This window comes from Stegostoma tigrinum, chromosome 4 (genome assembly GCF_030684315.1).
Source record: "Stegostoma tigrinum isolate sSteTig4 chromosome 4, sSteTig4.hap1, whole genome shotgun sequence".
Taxonomy (NCBI): domain Eukaryota; kingdom Metazoa; phylum Chordata; class Chondrichthyes; order Orectolobiformes; family Stegostomatidae; genus Stegostoma; species Stegostoma tigrinum.
The window spans coordinates 113,383,782-113,398,544 of record NC_081357.1 but is presented as its reverse complement, the minus strand read 5'-3'; positions in this window follow the sequence as shown (position 1 = coordinate 113,398,544).

Here is a 14,763-nt window from a genome sequence, read left to right as displayed (position 1 = left end):
TCTCTATAAGCCCCTCCAACCTTTGAAAGAACCAAATGGTACATTTGAGATGTGATAAGAATTGAGTGATTTTCTTCAAAGGATCTCAGTGAAACCAAAAGGGAGAACTGTGAGATACCGTGTTATGATTCTTTTTACCAACTGACCCACAAGCGCTCTACGTTTACTCTACTGCATTTCCATTAATTCATTCATAACTCTTTAGTAACTCACCCACAGGCACACAATGTTTACTTTACAGCATTTCCATTCACTCATTCATAAAATCGCGTTAAACTAAACATCTATTCTAACCCATTACTGCTTCTTTACATCTTTCAATTCTTATCAGCCACATGATGCAAGCAGTGTTTAGAATTGTTTCTCTATCAAAGGCTGCCCCTGAATAAGTGTTAATGCTGTAACCTACTCAGAACAATGCCATCCCTGCCATCGTGTCTCCATAACTTATTCAAAACTATAGGAGGATTATAATATTAATAAGCCCGAGGCAAGTGTCACTCAGGACCAAAATAGGTTGCAGAACATCAAACAGTTTCCTTCACTAGTATGTACTTTTTGAATACATATTGAATAGGACTGCTACCCCTTTAAGAAATTTACTATGAAACTGCATGAATGAATGTGTAAGAACTATTAAAACCGACAACAGTAGATGAGACCTCACAACCTAGCTGCAGGAGATCAGTTTAATATCCTCTATAATTCTATTCAGTGCATATATAATTTGTCACTTATTTAGATCTAGTATTTTTACGAGCATTACTGACTTTCAAGACAAAAGGACTAATTACGTAAGCATAGACTGGACAGATATTCTAATCCCGTCAGGAGTAACAGCCAGCATTTAGCAAATACTTTCCCAGGAGACATGTCAACACAAACTTGTGTATAATAGATACAACTATATGACACCAGAATGTTAAAATTTTAATGTATGTATAAACTGTGTTAAAAGAGGATTGTAAAACTATACTTTGAATTCCGTCGTCGCCTTGAACTGTGCTACTGCAGAAACTCAATAGAAAGGCTATTTTTGCCACATACTGATCTCATTCATTATTGAATACAATCCCACTCACATTCAGAATGGCAGTATGCCTTTAAGAGACATGCTCATGATGTAATTACTGTTTCATAGCATGTGACTTGACAGTCTCAAACTCTATCTTATACTGGCATCACTTAGAACACAGCGTTCAAGTGGGGAGAATGCTTCGCAATGTTTTCTGTTGTGATGTTTATACAAAATAGATTGTTGTACTCTATGTTTGTTGGATTCTTCAATAACACGTCGTGGAAACTATATATAGCAAGCCAGTAAGCACGGTGAGGCAGTGCAGAATTCCATCCTGTGACCATTCCCTCTTAAACAGGTATACTGTTTTGAATACTGTTAGTGGGAGTGGCCTCTCAGGGGAAAGCAGCAGCAGTAGACAGGGATAATGGGAACTGCAGATGCTGGAGAATTCCAAGATAATAAAATGTGAGGCTGGATGAACACAGCAGGCCAAGCAGCATCTCAGGAGCACAAAAGCTGACGTTTCGGGCCTAGACCCTTCATCAGAGAGGGGGATGGGGAGAGGGAACTGGAATAAATAGGGACAGTGGGGGAGGCGGACCGAAGATGGAGAGTAAAGAAGATAGGTGGAGAGAGTGTAGGTGGGGAGGTAGGGAGGGGATAGGTCAGTCCAGGGAAGACGGACAGGCCAAGGAGGTGGGATGAGGTTAGTAGGTAGCTGGGGGTGCGGCTTGGGGTGGGAGGAAGGGATGGGTGAGAGGAAGAACCGGTTAGGGAGGCAGAGACAGGTTGGACTGGTTTTGGGATGCAGTGGGTGGGGGGGAAGAGCTGGGCTGGTTGTGTGGTGCAGTGGGGGGAGGGGACGAACTGGGCTGGTAGTAGACAGGGTCAGTGGCACCATGGTTGGCATTAAAGTTTTGGCAAAGATCTGTAGTTCAGGTTGTGGGTGAGTTTGTTGACTTGCTAGCTAGGAATCATGGTAGCCCACAAGCCTACAGCCACTCTACAACAAACACTCATAAGGATTAAAGACCCTGTTCCCACAACATGTGGAACCAATGTGGCTTATAAAATACCATGCAACAACTGCCACAAATAGTACATCGGACAGACAGGAAGGAAACTAGCCATCAGAATACATGAACATCAGCTTGCAACAAATCGACACAATGAGCTCTTCTTAATATCCGTACACTCAGGCATTGAAGGCCATCAGTTTAACTGGGACAAGGTAACCATTGCAGCCCAAGCTAAACATAGACATGCATGGGGATTCCTAGAGGTATGGTTCTCTACCCGTCAACAAACCATCAACGAACACATAGAGTTGGACCTCATATACAAACCCATACAGATCAAAACCAGAAATGACAATACTCACCAGAACAGACCCAACAGTATAAATTCCATGCGGAGTAGAATAAAGTTGCTTCATCGGAGGCTCCACTGATGATGTCACTTAGCATGGTGATGCAACGTCTGAATGAGAACAAACCAGCTCGCCGAGCAAATCAACAACGTCATGATTGGCTTTGTTGTACAGCAGGGAGGGTTAAGTGTAGGCACCAGTAGTGACAGGGGATGCTATCGTTAGACACACAGATCGGTGTTCTTGGGGCCTCAAGTAAGATTCCAGGATGGTGTGTTGTTTCCTTGGTGCCAGTATTAAGGATGCCTCTGAGAGAAAGAGAGGACACAGGATATTCTGGAGGGGGAGGGGGAGACGCCAGAGATTTTGATCCCCATAGGTGCCAGAGGCAGGAAGAAAGATGAGGTCCTGCAAAGAGAGTTCATGTAGTTAGGTAGGAATTTGAAAAGCAGCACTCTATGGCTGTAATCATGGGATTATGCTCGGTGTTATGTGCCTGTGACACTAGGAATAGGAAGATAGTACAGTTAACTATGTGGATAAATAGCTGATGTAGGAGGGAGGACTTAAGGTTTGTGGATCATTGGGATGTCATCAAGGGCAGGTGAGACCTGTATAGAGGGACAGGTTGCGCCCAAACTAGAGGGGTATCAATATCCTAGCAGGGAGGTTTGCTTGTCCTGTAGGATTTTAAGTAATGTTGGCCGGGGCATGGTGGTGCGGTAGTAGGCTGGAGGAGATGTCAGCAGCCAGAGCAATAGGTCAGCAAGTAAAACGACTGAGGGGGAGTCAGAGACTAAGGTCGGTAAGGCAGAGAGGAAGAATAGACAAGGAGAGGTTACTGAACACAACAGGACTGGCAGTCTGAGGTGTACATGTTTTAATGTGAGGAGTATGACAGGTAAGGCAGATGAGTTTAGAGCTTGGATTAATACAGATAACTATGGTGTTGTAGTTATTGCAGAGACTTGGTTGAGAGGGGGACAAGACTGGCAGATTAACTTTCTGGGATTTAGATTTTTCAGGCAAGATAAAGAGGGATGTTAAAAAAGGTGGGGGAGTTAGGTAATAATAAGGGAGAATAACACAGCTTTACTGAGGCAGGACAGCTTGGAGGGCTCATTCAGTGAGACCATAGAGTAGAGCTCAGGAATAGGAAGGATGCAATCACTTTGATGGGGTTGTAGTCCAGGCCTCCCAACAACCAGTGGGTGATAGAGGAACAGATATGTGACAGATTATGGAAAAATGTCAAACAAAAGTGGACTGTTGTGGTGGGTGGTTTTAGCTTCCCGTGTGTTGATGAGGACTCGCTTAGTGCCAGGGGCTTGGATGGGGAGGGATTTGTAAGGTCTTTTGAAACAATATGTAAATAGTCAAACTGGGGAATTCTTTAAGTTTTAAGTAACTTATAAATAAGTATAAGAGCAGCTCTTTGGTGACAGTGCTCAAATGGGGGAAGGCAGCTGTCACAATATTGGGTAGGAGCTGGGAAATGTAGATTGGGGGTGGATGTTTGAGGGTAAATTCACATCTGGCGTGTGGGAATCTTCTAAAGGTGAGTTGATTAGAGTTCAGGACCAGCATGTTCCTGTGAAAATGAAGAATAAGGATAATGAGATTCAGGATGTTTGGATAGCAAGAGTAAATGAGAGCTTAATCTTTAAGATAAAGGAGACATGTGTAAGGCTGAGGAAACTGAATACAGATTGAACTCTCAAAGAGTACAAAGATAGCAGGAAAGAACTCAAACAAGGACTTATGAGGGCTAAAATGGGACGTGAAATGTATTTGACAAACAGGGTTAAAGAAAATCTCAAGGCATCTTATAAGATATCTTAGGAGCAAGAGGCAGCTACCAAAAGGTATGGCCCCTCAAGGACAAAAGATGAAATATATGCATGGAATTGGAGGAGATGGGTGAGGTCCTGAACGAATAATTTGCAGCCATGAAGAAAGACATGATGGATGGTGAGTCACAGGAAGAATGTGTTGATATGACATGTCAATATAAAAAAATGTGGTACAAAATCTTTGTATTCTCTTTAGTCACAAGAGAGGTCCCAGAGGACTGGAGAGTAGCCAGTTTTGTTGTTCTTTTGTTTAAGAATGGCAACAGGGATAATCCAGGATAATACGACCTTTGAGCCTAATGTCAGTAGTTGGAAAATTATTGGAGAAGATTCTTAGGTTTAGAATTTTCTGACATTTGAAAAACTATGGACTTATTAGCAAAAAAAAAGCACACCGTTGTGTGGGGAAGGTCACGTCTCACAAACTTTATTGAGTTTTCTCAGGAAGTGACAGAAATGATTGAGGGCAGGGTGGTAGATATTGTTCATACGGACTTTAGCAAGGCCTTTAACAAGATCCGTCCTGGCAAGCTGACACAAAAGGTAAACTTGCATGGGTCCCACGGTGATCTGGTAAGATGGGTACAGAACTGTCTTAGTCATTGAAGACAGAGAATCGTGGTAAAAGGGCATTGTTCTGACTGGAGATCTGTGGCCAGTGGTGTTCTGCAGGGATTAGTGCCAGGACTCATGTTGTTTGTAATATATAGAAATGATATGGAGAAGAATGTAGATGGCCTGGCAAGTAAATTTGCAGATGACACAAAGATTGGGGGAACCACGGATAACGAGGAGGATGCCAGAGGATGCAGAAGGATAAAGATATAGGCTGGAGATGTGGGTGGGGAAATGGCAGATGAAGTTTAATTCAAATATGAGCAAAATGATACATTTGGAAGATCTAATGCAAGAGGGAAGTATACAGTATTTGGCAGAACCCTTAGGAACATCAACTTTGAGAGGGATCTATGCATATAGGCCCACAGTTCCTGAAAGTGTATAGGGTGATCAAGAAGTCATACAGCATGATTGCCTTCATTGGTCAGGGCACAGAGCATAAAAGTTGGCAAGTCATATTGCAGCAGAATAGAACTTTAGTTCAGCCACATTTGTAGCCACCTACCAGAAGGATGTGGAGGTTTTGGAGAGGGTACAAACATGGTTTATTAGGATGTTGCCTGGTTGGGAGGAGAGATTGGACAAACTTGGTTCATTTTCATTTGAACTTCAAAGGGTGGGGAGACCTGGTAGAAGTTTTCAAAATTATGAGACGCATGGATAGTTGGAGTCTTTTTATCAGGGTATAAATATTAATTACCAGGCAACATAGGCTTAAGGTAAAAAGGGGGTAAAATTAAAGGAGAAATGAGAGGCAAGCTTTATATAGCGAGCATGTTAAGTGCATGGAATGCGCTGATTGATTGATTGATTTCATTTATTGTCATGTGTACTTAAGTACAGTGAAAAGCTTTGTTTGCTAGCAGTACAGGCAGATCATAGGAATCAATGACACACAGATCATAAGGTGAAAAAGTACTTGGACCATGTTAGGCATACAGGTTATGTCACACAGAATGCATGTGAGGCAAGTTCAACATTAATAAGATCAGCATTATTTGAAATTTGGAATCCGTTTGAAATTTGGAGTCCATTCATTAGTCTAATAATGGCAGTGAAGAAGCAGTTCTTGAACCTGCTGGTGCATGTGTGCAAATTTCTGCATCTTCTGCCTGACAGAAGAGCTTGTAGGGTGCAATGGGCCTATGATGATGTTGGCAGCCTTCCCTGTGGCAATGAGCTGTGTAAATGGAGGGCTGGAAGAGTGGTGGAGGTGGATTCAATAGCAACAATTTAGAGGCATTTTGACAGGGAGATGAATAGGCAGGAAATAGAGGGATATAGACAGCATAGAGGCAAAATGATTTTAGTTTAAAAAGGCATCATTTGTTGGTGCATTCTTGTTGGTCTATTCCTGAGCTGTGCTGTTCTTTGCTCATGACATTCACCTCCAATTTCTTATGTTACAAGGGGTCACATAAGCATTGCATATCAGATAAAACATCCTCCTGGAGACAGATTCAGTACTGGTTTCCTCTGGTGTTTGAAATGTCTTTCAATTTCTGCTTTAATTGGCTAATAAATCTGTCTCCAATCAATAAAGTGAACCCCACAAAAGAAATCTGAACTTCAGGCAGTTTCTCACTGGAGTCAGGTTCCGGATACAAAAAGAGAGCTGGGTCCAGTTTCCTACCTCCATGACAAATATCTGGCTACTAGAGTCTATTTTACAAAACCAGAGAAAAAAACACAAGTAATGATTATATGTATGAGCTCAGAACTGACAGACTAACCAGCAAAGATTGTAGAGGCTGATTAATAGCATTTCCATATATTTTGGTAAACTTGAGATCTGTCTACCTTTCTCAATCACATGGTCAAAACATAATGAATTGAGAAACCACATTTTTTAAAGTATGCCGATATTGTTCAAACAACTTCAGGAATGAAAAGGGAGGAATTTATTCACTCCCCTGGCCTTCATTGTAACAATGTGCCAAATTTCATGATAGCAAATACTTGGAGTTGACAACTAAATCATATGCGAACTTGCTTCATCTTCACCATTCCATTATCCTTGACCTCAGGGTAACACCTAATATGACACCAATATAAATGTTACACTTCCTAAAGTGGCCATTCTTCACCTTTAGGTGACATGCCAACTTGATTGCAATTTATACTAGTCCACATCAAGTCCACCAAAAACTGAGTTGCAACCAAGTTTATTTCAGTCATGATTTTTAGACAGATAAAATCTAAAATGTTGACTGTAATGATGCATCAAATCACTTCAATATCAAGCATGTCCTGTTCACACCTGGGAGTCACCTGATAAAGTTGAAATGTGTTTTGTTCACCATTTAAATTCATTTATATCCCTGTCAAATAAAAAAAAATGCCAGTTAAGCACATTAGATGGGACATATATGACTGCTTCAATCAATGAGAATTCTACCCTAGGAGTCTTGTAGATGGTTGTAATCCTAAATTTACCATAAGGTAAGGGAATCTGATAGTTAATTCTACTCATTGTAAACTCATATCAAAATTATTAAGTTTATTTTCCTAAGAAAAGCTCATTGCCATTGAGGTTTCATCCTCTTCGTTGACCCCAAAAACAACTTTTCCAAAAATGACAAAGATTTTTGCACATTAAAAGTAGTAATATTTTAATACAGCTTAATAAAAGATCCACAATAATGCAAGCCAGCAATGCCAGAGCGAGAAAAGGATCAAGTAAGAAGTGATCTGAAATGAAGTTTGCAAAAAATGTCATTTGCTGTAATAATCAGAAGATCTGTAGTTATGGGATCTCTATTATTTTAAAATACATCAAGCCTTGTATTTAAATTATTTTTTAAAGGCAATAATTGCCATATTTTGCAGTATTTATGAAATGTATTATGAAAATATAATTCAAAGGAACATTCAATGGATTAGATTTCTTGAAATGTTAAATTAAAAATTTTGAATTTTTTTTTAAATTTCCACCAGAAGATGGGAAGAAGTTGTTCTTAAAATTGTCAGAGTTATGCTGGGATGTTGGGGACCCTCTGGGTAATGCACATGTTGATATCCAAAATAAATTATTTGAACTGTAAATATTTCTTACAAACAGTCAGATGTTTACTCAAAATTATTAATATCGTTCAGACTTGCTGGTCAGGCAGTTTGGTGATTCTTATGTCAGAGGAGTAATCGAGAATATATAAGAAAAAATGGATAACTAAGATTGATCATAAGGCAGTAATCGTTCTGATCAATCTTGTTGGACTAGATTACTACTTGAGAGGGATTTTATGGTCTGAGGAATTTAGGAAAGTTGCATAATGTTTTGTTCCTCACAAAGGTTGGTCAAAATGAAGGGGGTACACAAACTGTTCATTTGATGCATGGTTCAATCCACACTGAATAAACAATTTTATTATTAAAAATAGAATCCTATTGATGAATATTCAATGGTTATTCAATGGGGAATTATGTATGTTGCATATAATAATGACATAGAAGCTTGACATGACTTTTTTTCCTTTTGTTTTCAGAACCTGCCTTTGAAATTTGTGGTTTTCTAGGCAGCAGTTTAGAGTTAACCAAAATACATCTGGAGTCACATGTAAGCGACACTAGATTTTCTTCCTTATTCACCGTTAGTAAACTAGATTTTTATTTCACATCAATCAATGATAGCTATCACTGTTACCATTACAAAGAGCAGGTTTACATTCCAGGCATTTTTTAGCTTCTTCTGGGGTAATTGAACGCCTACACCCTGAGCGTTAGCCTGAGCTGTCGATTACTAATCCAGCAACATTATCTCCGGACATGGGCAGAGTGGGAAATAGCCCATAATTAACCACTTAAGTGCTAAAATGGCCCCGATGCAAGGTCCTCGCACATTATAGAACATAGAACATAGAACAGTACAGCACAGAACAGGCCCTTCAGCCCACAATGTTGTGCCGACCATTGATCCTCATGTATGCACCCTCAAATTTCTGTGACCATATGCATGTCCAGCAGTCTCTTAAATGACCCCAATGACCTTGCTTCCACAACTGCTGCTGGCAACGCATTCCATGCTCTCACAGCTCTCTGTGTAAAGAACCCGCCTCTGACATCCCCTCTATACTTTCCACCAACCAGCTTAAAACTATGACCCCTCGTGCTAGCCATTTCTGCCCTGGGAAATAGTCTCTGGCTATCAACTCTATCTATGCCTCTCATTATCTTGTATACCTCAATTAGGTCCCCTCTCCTCCTCCTTTTCTCCAATGAAAAGAGACCAAGCTCAGTCAACCTCTCTTCATAAGATAAGCCCTCCAGTCCAGGCAGCATCCTGGTAAACCTCCTCTGAACCCTCTCCAAAGCATCCACATCTTTCCTATAATACGGCGACCAGAACTGGACGCAGTATTCCAAGTGCAGTCTAACCAAAGCTTTATAGAGCTGCAACAAGATCTCACGACTCTTAAACTCAATCCCCCTGTTAATATTATGTTATTGAGGAATGAAATCAGGCTCCCCTCCTGAGAGCTGTCTTCTAGCTTAACTTCCAGTCCTACTGTCTTGAAGCCTGTCAGCAATGAGTTTAGGGAACTCAGCTCTGTCTGTGCAACGGGTGTAAAAATTAAATACTAACCAGGCGATTTACGCTGGCAATTTCACCTGAGTTTCCGTCTAGCAGTTTTTATTTTTCGATTGGAGAAGCCACTGGATTGAAATGAGTTTGGCGGTCCCTGAGTCCTGTTACAAGCCAAAAAATGAACAATGTCAATTTGAACTAGTTGCTCAGTATTTGCTTTTGCATTAGTTGTTTGCTTCACGATTTTATTTCTTATAAAGGAGATGGCTAGCTGCTAAAGTCTCAGCAATTATGGCAGGTTCCCTGTTCTCGCTTCAACCCCAAAGAAGTAAGGAGGAAGTTATTGAAATATTTGCCAATGCATAACAAATTGACATTTCTGAAATGTGCTTCAAAAATGCAAAACCAGTGCAGGAATTCCTGGCCTACCTGTAGTGATTGTTTTTGAGAGAATCTCTGGTAAAGGCTATTCATAGAATTTATGCAGTGCAGAAAGAGCTTATTCAGTCCATCTAGTCAGCACCAATCTTTTTTTTAAATTCATTTACAGGGTGAGGACATTGCTAGCTAGGCCAACATTCATGAGTCAACCACATTACTGTGGATTTGGAGTCACACGTAGGCCATGGAGGCAAGGATGGCAGTTTCCTTCCCTAAAGGACATTAGTGAACCAGATAGGTTTTTCCCAACAACTGATTCACGGTTATCATTAAATCTTTAATTCCAGATATTTATTGAATTCAATTCCATCGAAACCACGTCCCCAGAACACCACCTGGGTCTCTGGATTAACAGTCCAGCGATAATACCACTAAGCCATTGCCTAGTTTATACCAAAGATCAACTCACTTAGACCTAATCCCCTACTCTATTCCTCTCCAACAGATCCCTGGACACTGTGAGGCAATTTAGCATGACTAAACAACCTAACTTGCACATCTTTGGAGTGTGGAAGGAAACAGAGCATCCAGAGGAAACCCACACCAACATGGGAAGAACATGCAAACTCCACACAGATAGACACCCAAGGCTGGGTCCCTGGTACTGTAAAGTAGCAGTAATAATCACTGAGCTGCAATGCCACCCTAGTTCCTGATTGTCATTTTGTTACATAGTGTTGGTATCAGTATTGGTGAATGCTTCCAGTTTTATTTTCAGATCAGATTAACTGGAGTATGTGTTGATTATCGGTGCTTTAGTCAAACTTATGTAGAAACCCTGCTTAGAGATAATAGGTCATTTGAAAACTTATCCCTCAGGATTATTACTGATCAATGTTTGACCAACGATTATAGAACTTGTCCGTTTAAAACTTTTTCCATTTGTTGACCTGACAAGAGATAGAGGATACACATTTTGTACTTTGGAAAATAATGTGGAGCATGAGGTTGGATGGGAAGATCAAGGGTGAGGGTTGAAGCACCTGACAACTTTTTACACAAATGGATTGAAATCTCAGAACAAATGGGAGAATATGATGGAAAGGTGCACTTTTAAAGGAGATGAGCGGCAGAGTAAGAAAATTACTCAACCCCAGCTTTCTGCCTTGATAGCAAAAATGCAGTCTGATGACTTTGTGACTCCATCATTAAGCCCATAAATACCAATAGTCAACGTGGAGAACTGTATTTGTGCTAAGGTGCCTGCTTCACGTGCAAAGTACACTTTACAGACATTATACAGCACTTGTTGAATGTGGTAGAACATTAACAACTGCAGAAACCTTTACTGTATATGAAAACATTTAATTATTTCTATTAATCCAAAATAAACAGGACAACTGAACATTTAGAGCATCGCTTCAAGATGTTCGCAAAAATGTCAATCTAGCAGAATTGAACTTCTCTAGTGTCAGACAAGTGAACTTACCCAATGGTGAGGATAGAAGTGAAATTCAATGATTCTTGGGAAATTGGCTGCTTCTTGTTGCTTGCTCCAAAATGAAAGACATTGTTAGTGTTTGGACAGCCAAAATTACAATTCGGAACTAAGTTACCAGAAAAATGGTAACCATGCCCTGTAAATGACAGAAAAAGTTCTCAAGCTATGTTCCATAAAATGTCATTATACCAAACACTGCTTTCATCAACAGGCTTTAAATATACACGACTGAATTGAACTGATTAGACAGCCTCTTATAATTTTAGAACAGAACAATTATATGCATCTATGGTTAATGATGTTATCATAAAGAAATAACTTAGATTTTGAGAACACTTCTTGTGACCTTAGGATATCGCAACGACCTTTGCAGCTAATGTTAAATGTGTCAGCCAATTTATGCTCAGCAAGGCTGCACAAACCACAATGTGGCAATGGCCAGCGAGTTTATATTAGAAGTTGCTCACCATTTATCACTTAAATGAAATTTGTTTTGATGAATCAAGAGCTGGAATTATTGCTCAGACACTATATAGATGTTGTGCCTTTGCAGTGAAGTACTGGCATAGGTATTGTCCTGTAGCTACTAATTGCCTAATGAAACATAAGTGCGTTTACCAGATTATTTTTTGCTTTCATTCAATGAACAATAATGTTCAAATCAACTTATAGATTTTTCATAATCTTCAAACTGAATCACAGAATGGCTACAGCTCAGAAGGAGGCCATTCAGCCAGTCATAGGGTGGCATGGTGGCTCAGTGGTTAGCACTGATGTCTCACAGTGCCATGGACCCAGGTTCAATTTGACTCTTGGGCGACTGTCTAACAGAATCACAGAATGGTTACAGCACATTCTCCCTGTGTCTGCATGGGGTTCCTCCGGGTGCTCCAGTTTCCTCCCATAGTCCAAAGATGTGCAGAGTAGGTGAATTGGCCATGCTAAATTGCCCATAGTGTTGAGGGTTGTGTAGATTAGGTGGGTTATAGTGGAATGGATCTGGGAGAGATGCTCTAAGGGTCAGTGTGGACCTGTTGGACCAAAGGGTCTGCTTCCATACTGTAGGGATTTTATGATCTATATCTGTGCTGGTTCTCTGAAGAATTGATGCACTTAGCTCTACTTCTGCCTGCTTGCCTAGGTCTTCACAACTTTTCTTTACAGATGACAATCAAATTTTCTCTTAAATATCTAAATTGAGCCTACTTTCACCGTACTCTTAGTCATTGAATTTTATGTCAACTTCATAACCAAGTTCTGGGGGTTGAGAGGACCCGAGACCACACTAAAGCAAACAGATTAATATTTATTAACTATTTACAATAGGTACAGCGGTATGATAAAGCAGGACTTCAGTCGGAATTTTATCCCATCAAGTTCTAGACGCATGTGATCAGACATAATTTAACATCTCTGATTATGTAGGCCAACTAGTAACATATAGGTATCAACCCCTGGGAGGGTATACATCACCACAAGTCCATGCTACCCATAAACAGTTTACATCACAAATGATTTGCAGTTCCATCCTACACCTACTACTCTGTGCCTCCAAGCCTTTTCCACACAATATAAGAATCTCCAAAGGCCTTCTCAGCTTGTTTCTATAAATAAAGAAATGTGTCTTTCCTTATCTTCTCCTTCGAAGGTCAACACATTGACAGATTGCAATGTAACCTTCTTACAACAGCTGGTACTTGGGCTGTAATACTTATTGTGACATGAAGGCAACATCATCAAAGACTGGATAAAAAAGGATTGACCCACAAGGGACAAATCTTCAGGCCCTGAAACATTAGAACCTCAAAAAGTCCCCAAAAGAAATTCTCAGTCTTTTCTTCTTCTTCTTTTCATTCTTCTCCTTTGCCACTGGAGAGACACTGGCTTAAAGCACTGGCTTGAAATAATGTGGCACTTTCAGCCCCCATGATAAACTTCACAGCTGTATTATCCACTGCCATTGCAACAGGAACAGAGCATCTCCTTCAGGAGTGAAGCAAGGAGATTAAATCAAAAATGAAGTACATTTAGAAGTTAATGCTGAAAATGTAATGATGAGATTTACCTACTGCTTCTAGAGTAAGACTGGTTCCACATTATCTTTAGCTTCAGGCTGCTCTTCTACAGAAAACGACATCCTCAAAACTTCAGCAGAAAGTAGCACTTCACCATCACAAACAATCGAGTAAACCTGAAGATTTGTGAAAACTACTTTTGGACACTTGCCTCTGCATTGGGATTGATAGGAAGCTCCATTGTACTGATACAATTTACAGACTAGCTTGAACATTCAGAAAATTCAACATTGTCATCATGTATTTTCTCTACATGTGCTATGTTGTAATAGGAAGGACTAGTTTCAGTACTTCTTCGGAGACTTGCCCTGTAGCCAATGTTTTCCACTTTTTTAACACTCTTGATTTGCAGTACAGCATTTACACTTCCCTCTACTGCAGTATGTTCATTTTCTTTCATTACACCATTTCTAATTTCACCTGCTTGATTGTGCTTTGTAACTCCTAAAGGTGAATGTTTAATTTTTCAATGCCTTTTGGATAGTTAGGCTTTTCAAAAATTTGCTTAATTTGAATGTTCTCAAGTTCTATTTGACTCTCAGCTTTAAGGTGTTCTAAGCTCCTTGGCTCCAGAAGCCTCTGTTTCCTTCCTGAAAGAAAACTTGAGCTCTTCTATGGTTTGCTGATGAGATTCAATTGCAGACTCCAGTTACGTTTCCACGGATTAATAAACTCTGAATTTTCAATGACAATAACAGGAATTTGCTGGAAAAGCTCAGCAGGTCTGGAAGCATCTGTGGAGAGGATTCAGAGTTAACATTTTGGATCGAGTGACCCTTCCTCAGAAGATTCTTCAGAACACCTCTGGAATTTTCAATGCCCAGTTTGCACTTGTCTCATTCTTCTCCGATACAGTTTCACTGGCAGCTGATTTCTAAGATTTAAAGTTTTGTTTTGAATTTATTAATTTTTTAATGCTCTTTGCTCATTGTTATGATTTTATTTTGCATATAAATGATTTCTACCAGCAGAGGTGAGGTACTGCCTACATTGCTCGAACTTCTGCTATTTAGATACCACGGCACTTGGTTGACTTCAGATAATTATAAAACTTCATTTGTGTTCATTGGTGTCTTAGCTACCTTAAGCTTCCTTTCCAGTCTTTTGATGTCCTCTTTTTGATTCAGCTTCTTGCCATAATTTGTATCCAGTCACCATCTCTGCAGCTGCTGCTACATTAGCCATCCAGGATTGTACAATTTGTGCCTGTTTATTGCTCATAGCCTATACCACTTGCAGTTCCTTTGTCTTCAGTTCAGTTTCCTGTAGCTTACATGGAGCCTTTATTCCCAGAGGAAAAAACCCGATGACTTCTACACACTTTATTTCCTTTTGTGACAAAGATGACATTGACTAAAATGCATCATAAAATGAACCATATAATTTAAAGGAGTAGCACACTTTTATTTTCAAAGCAGAA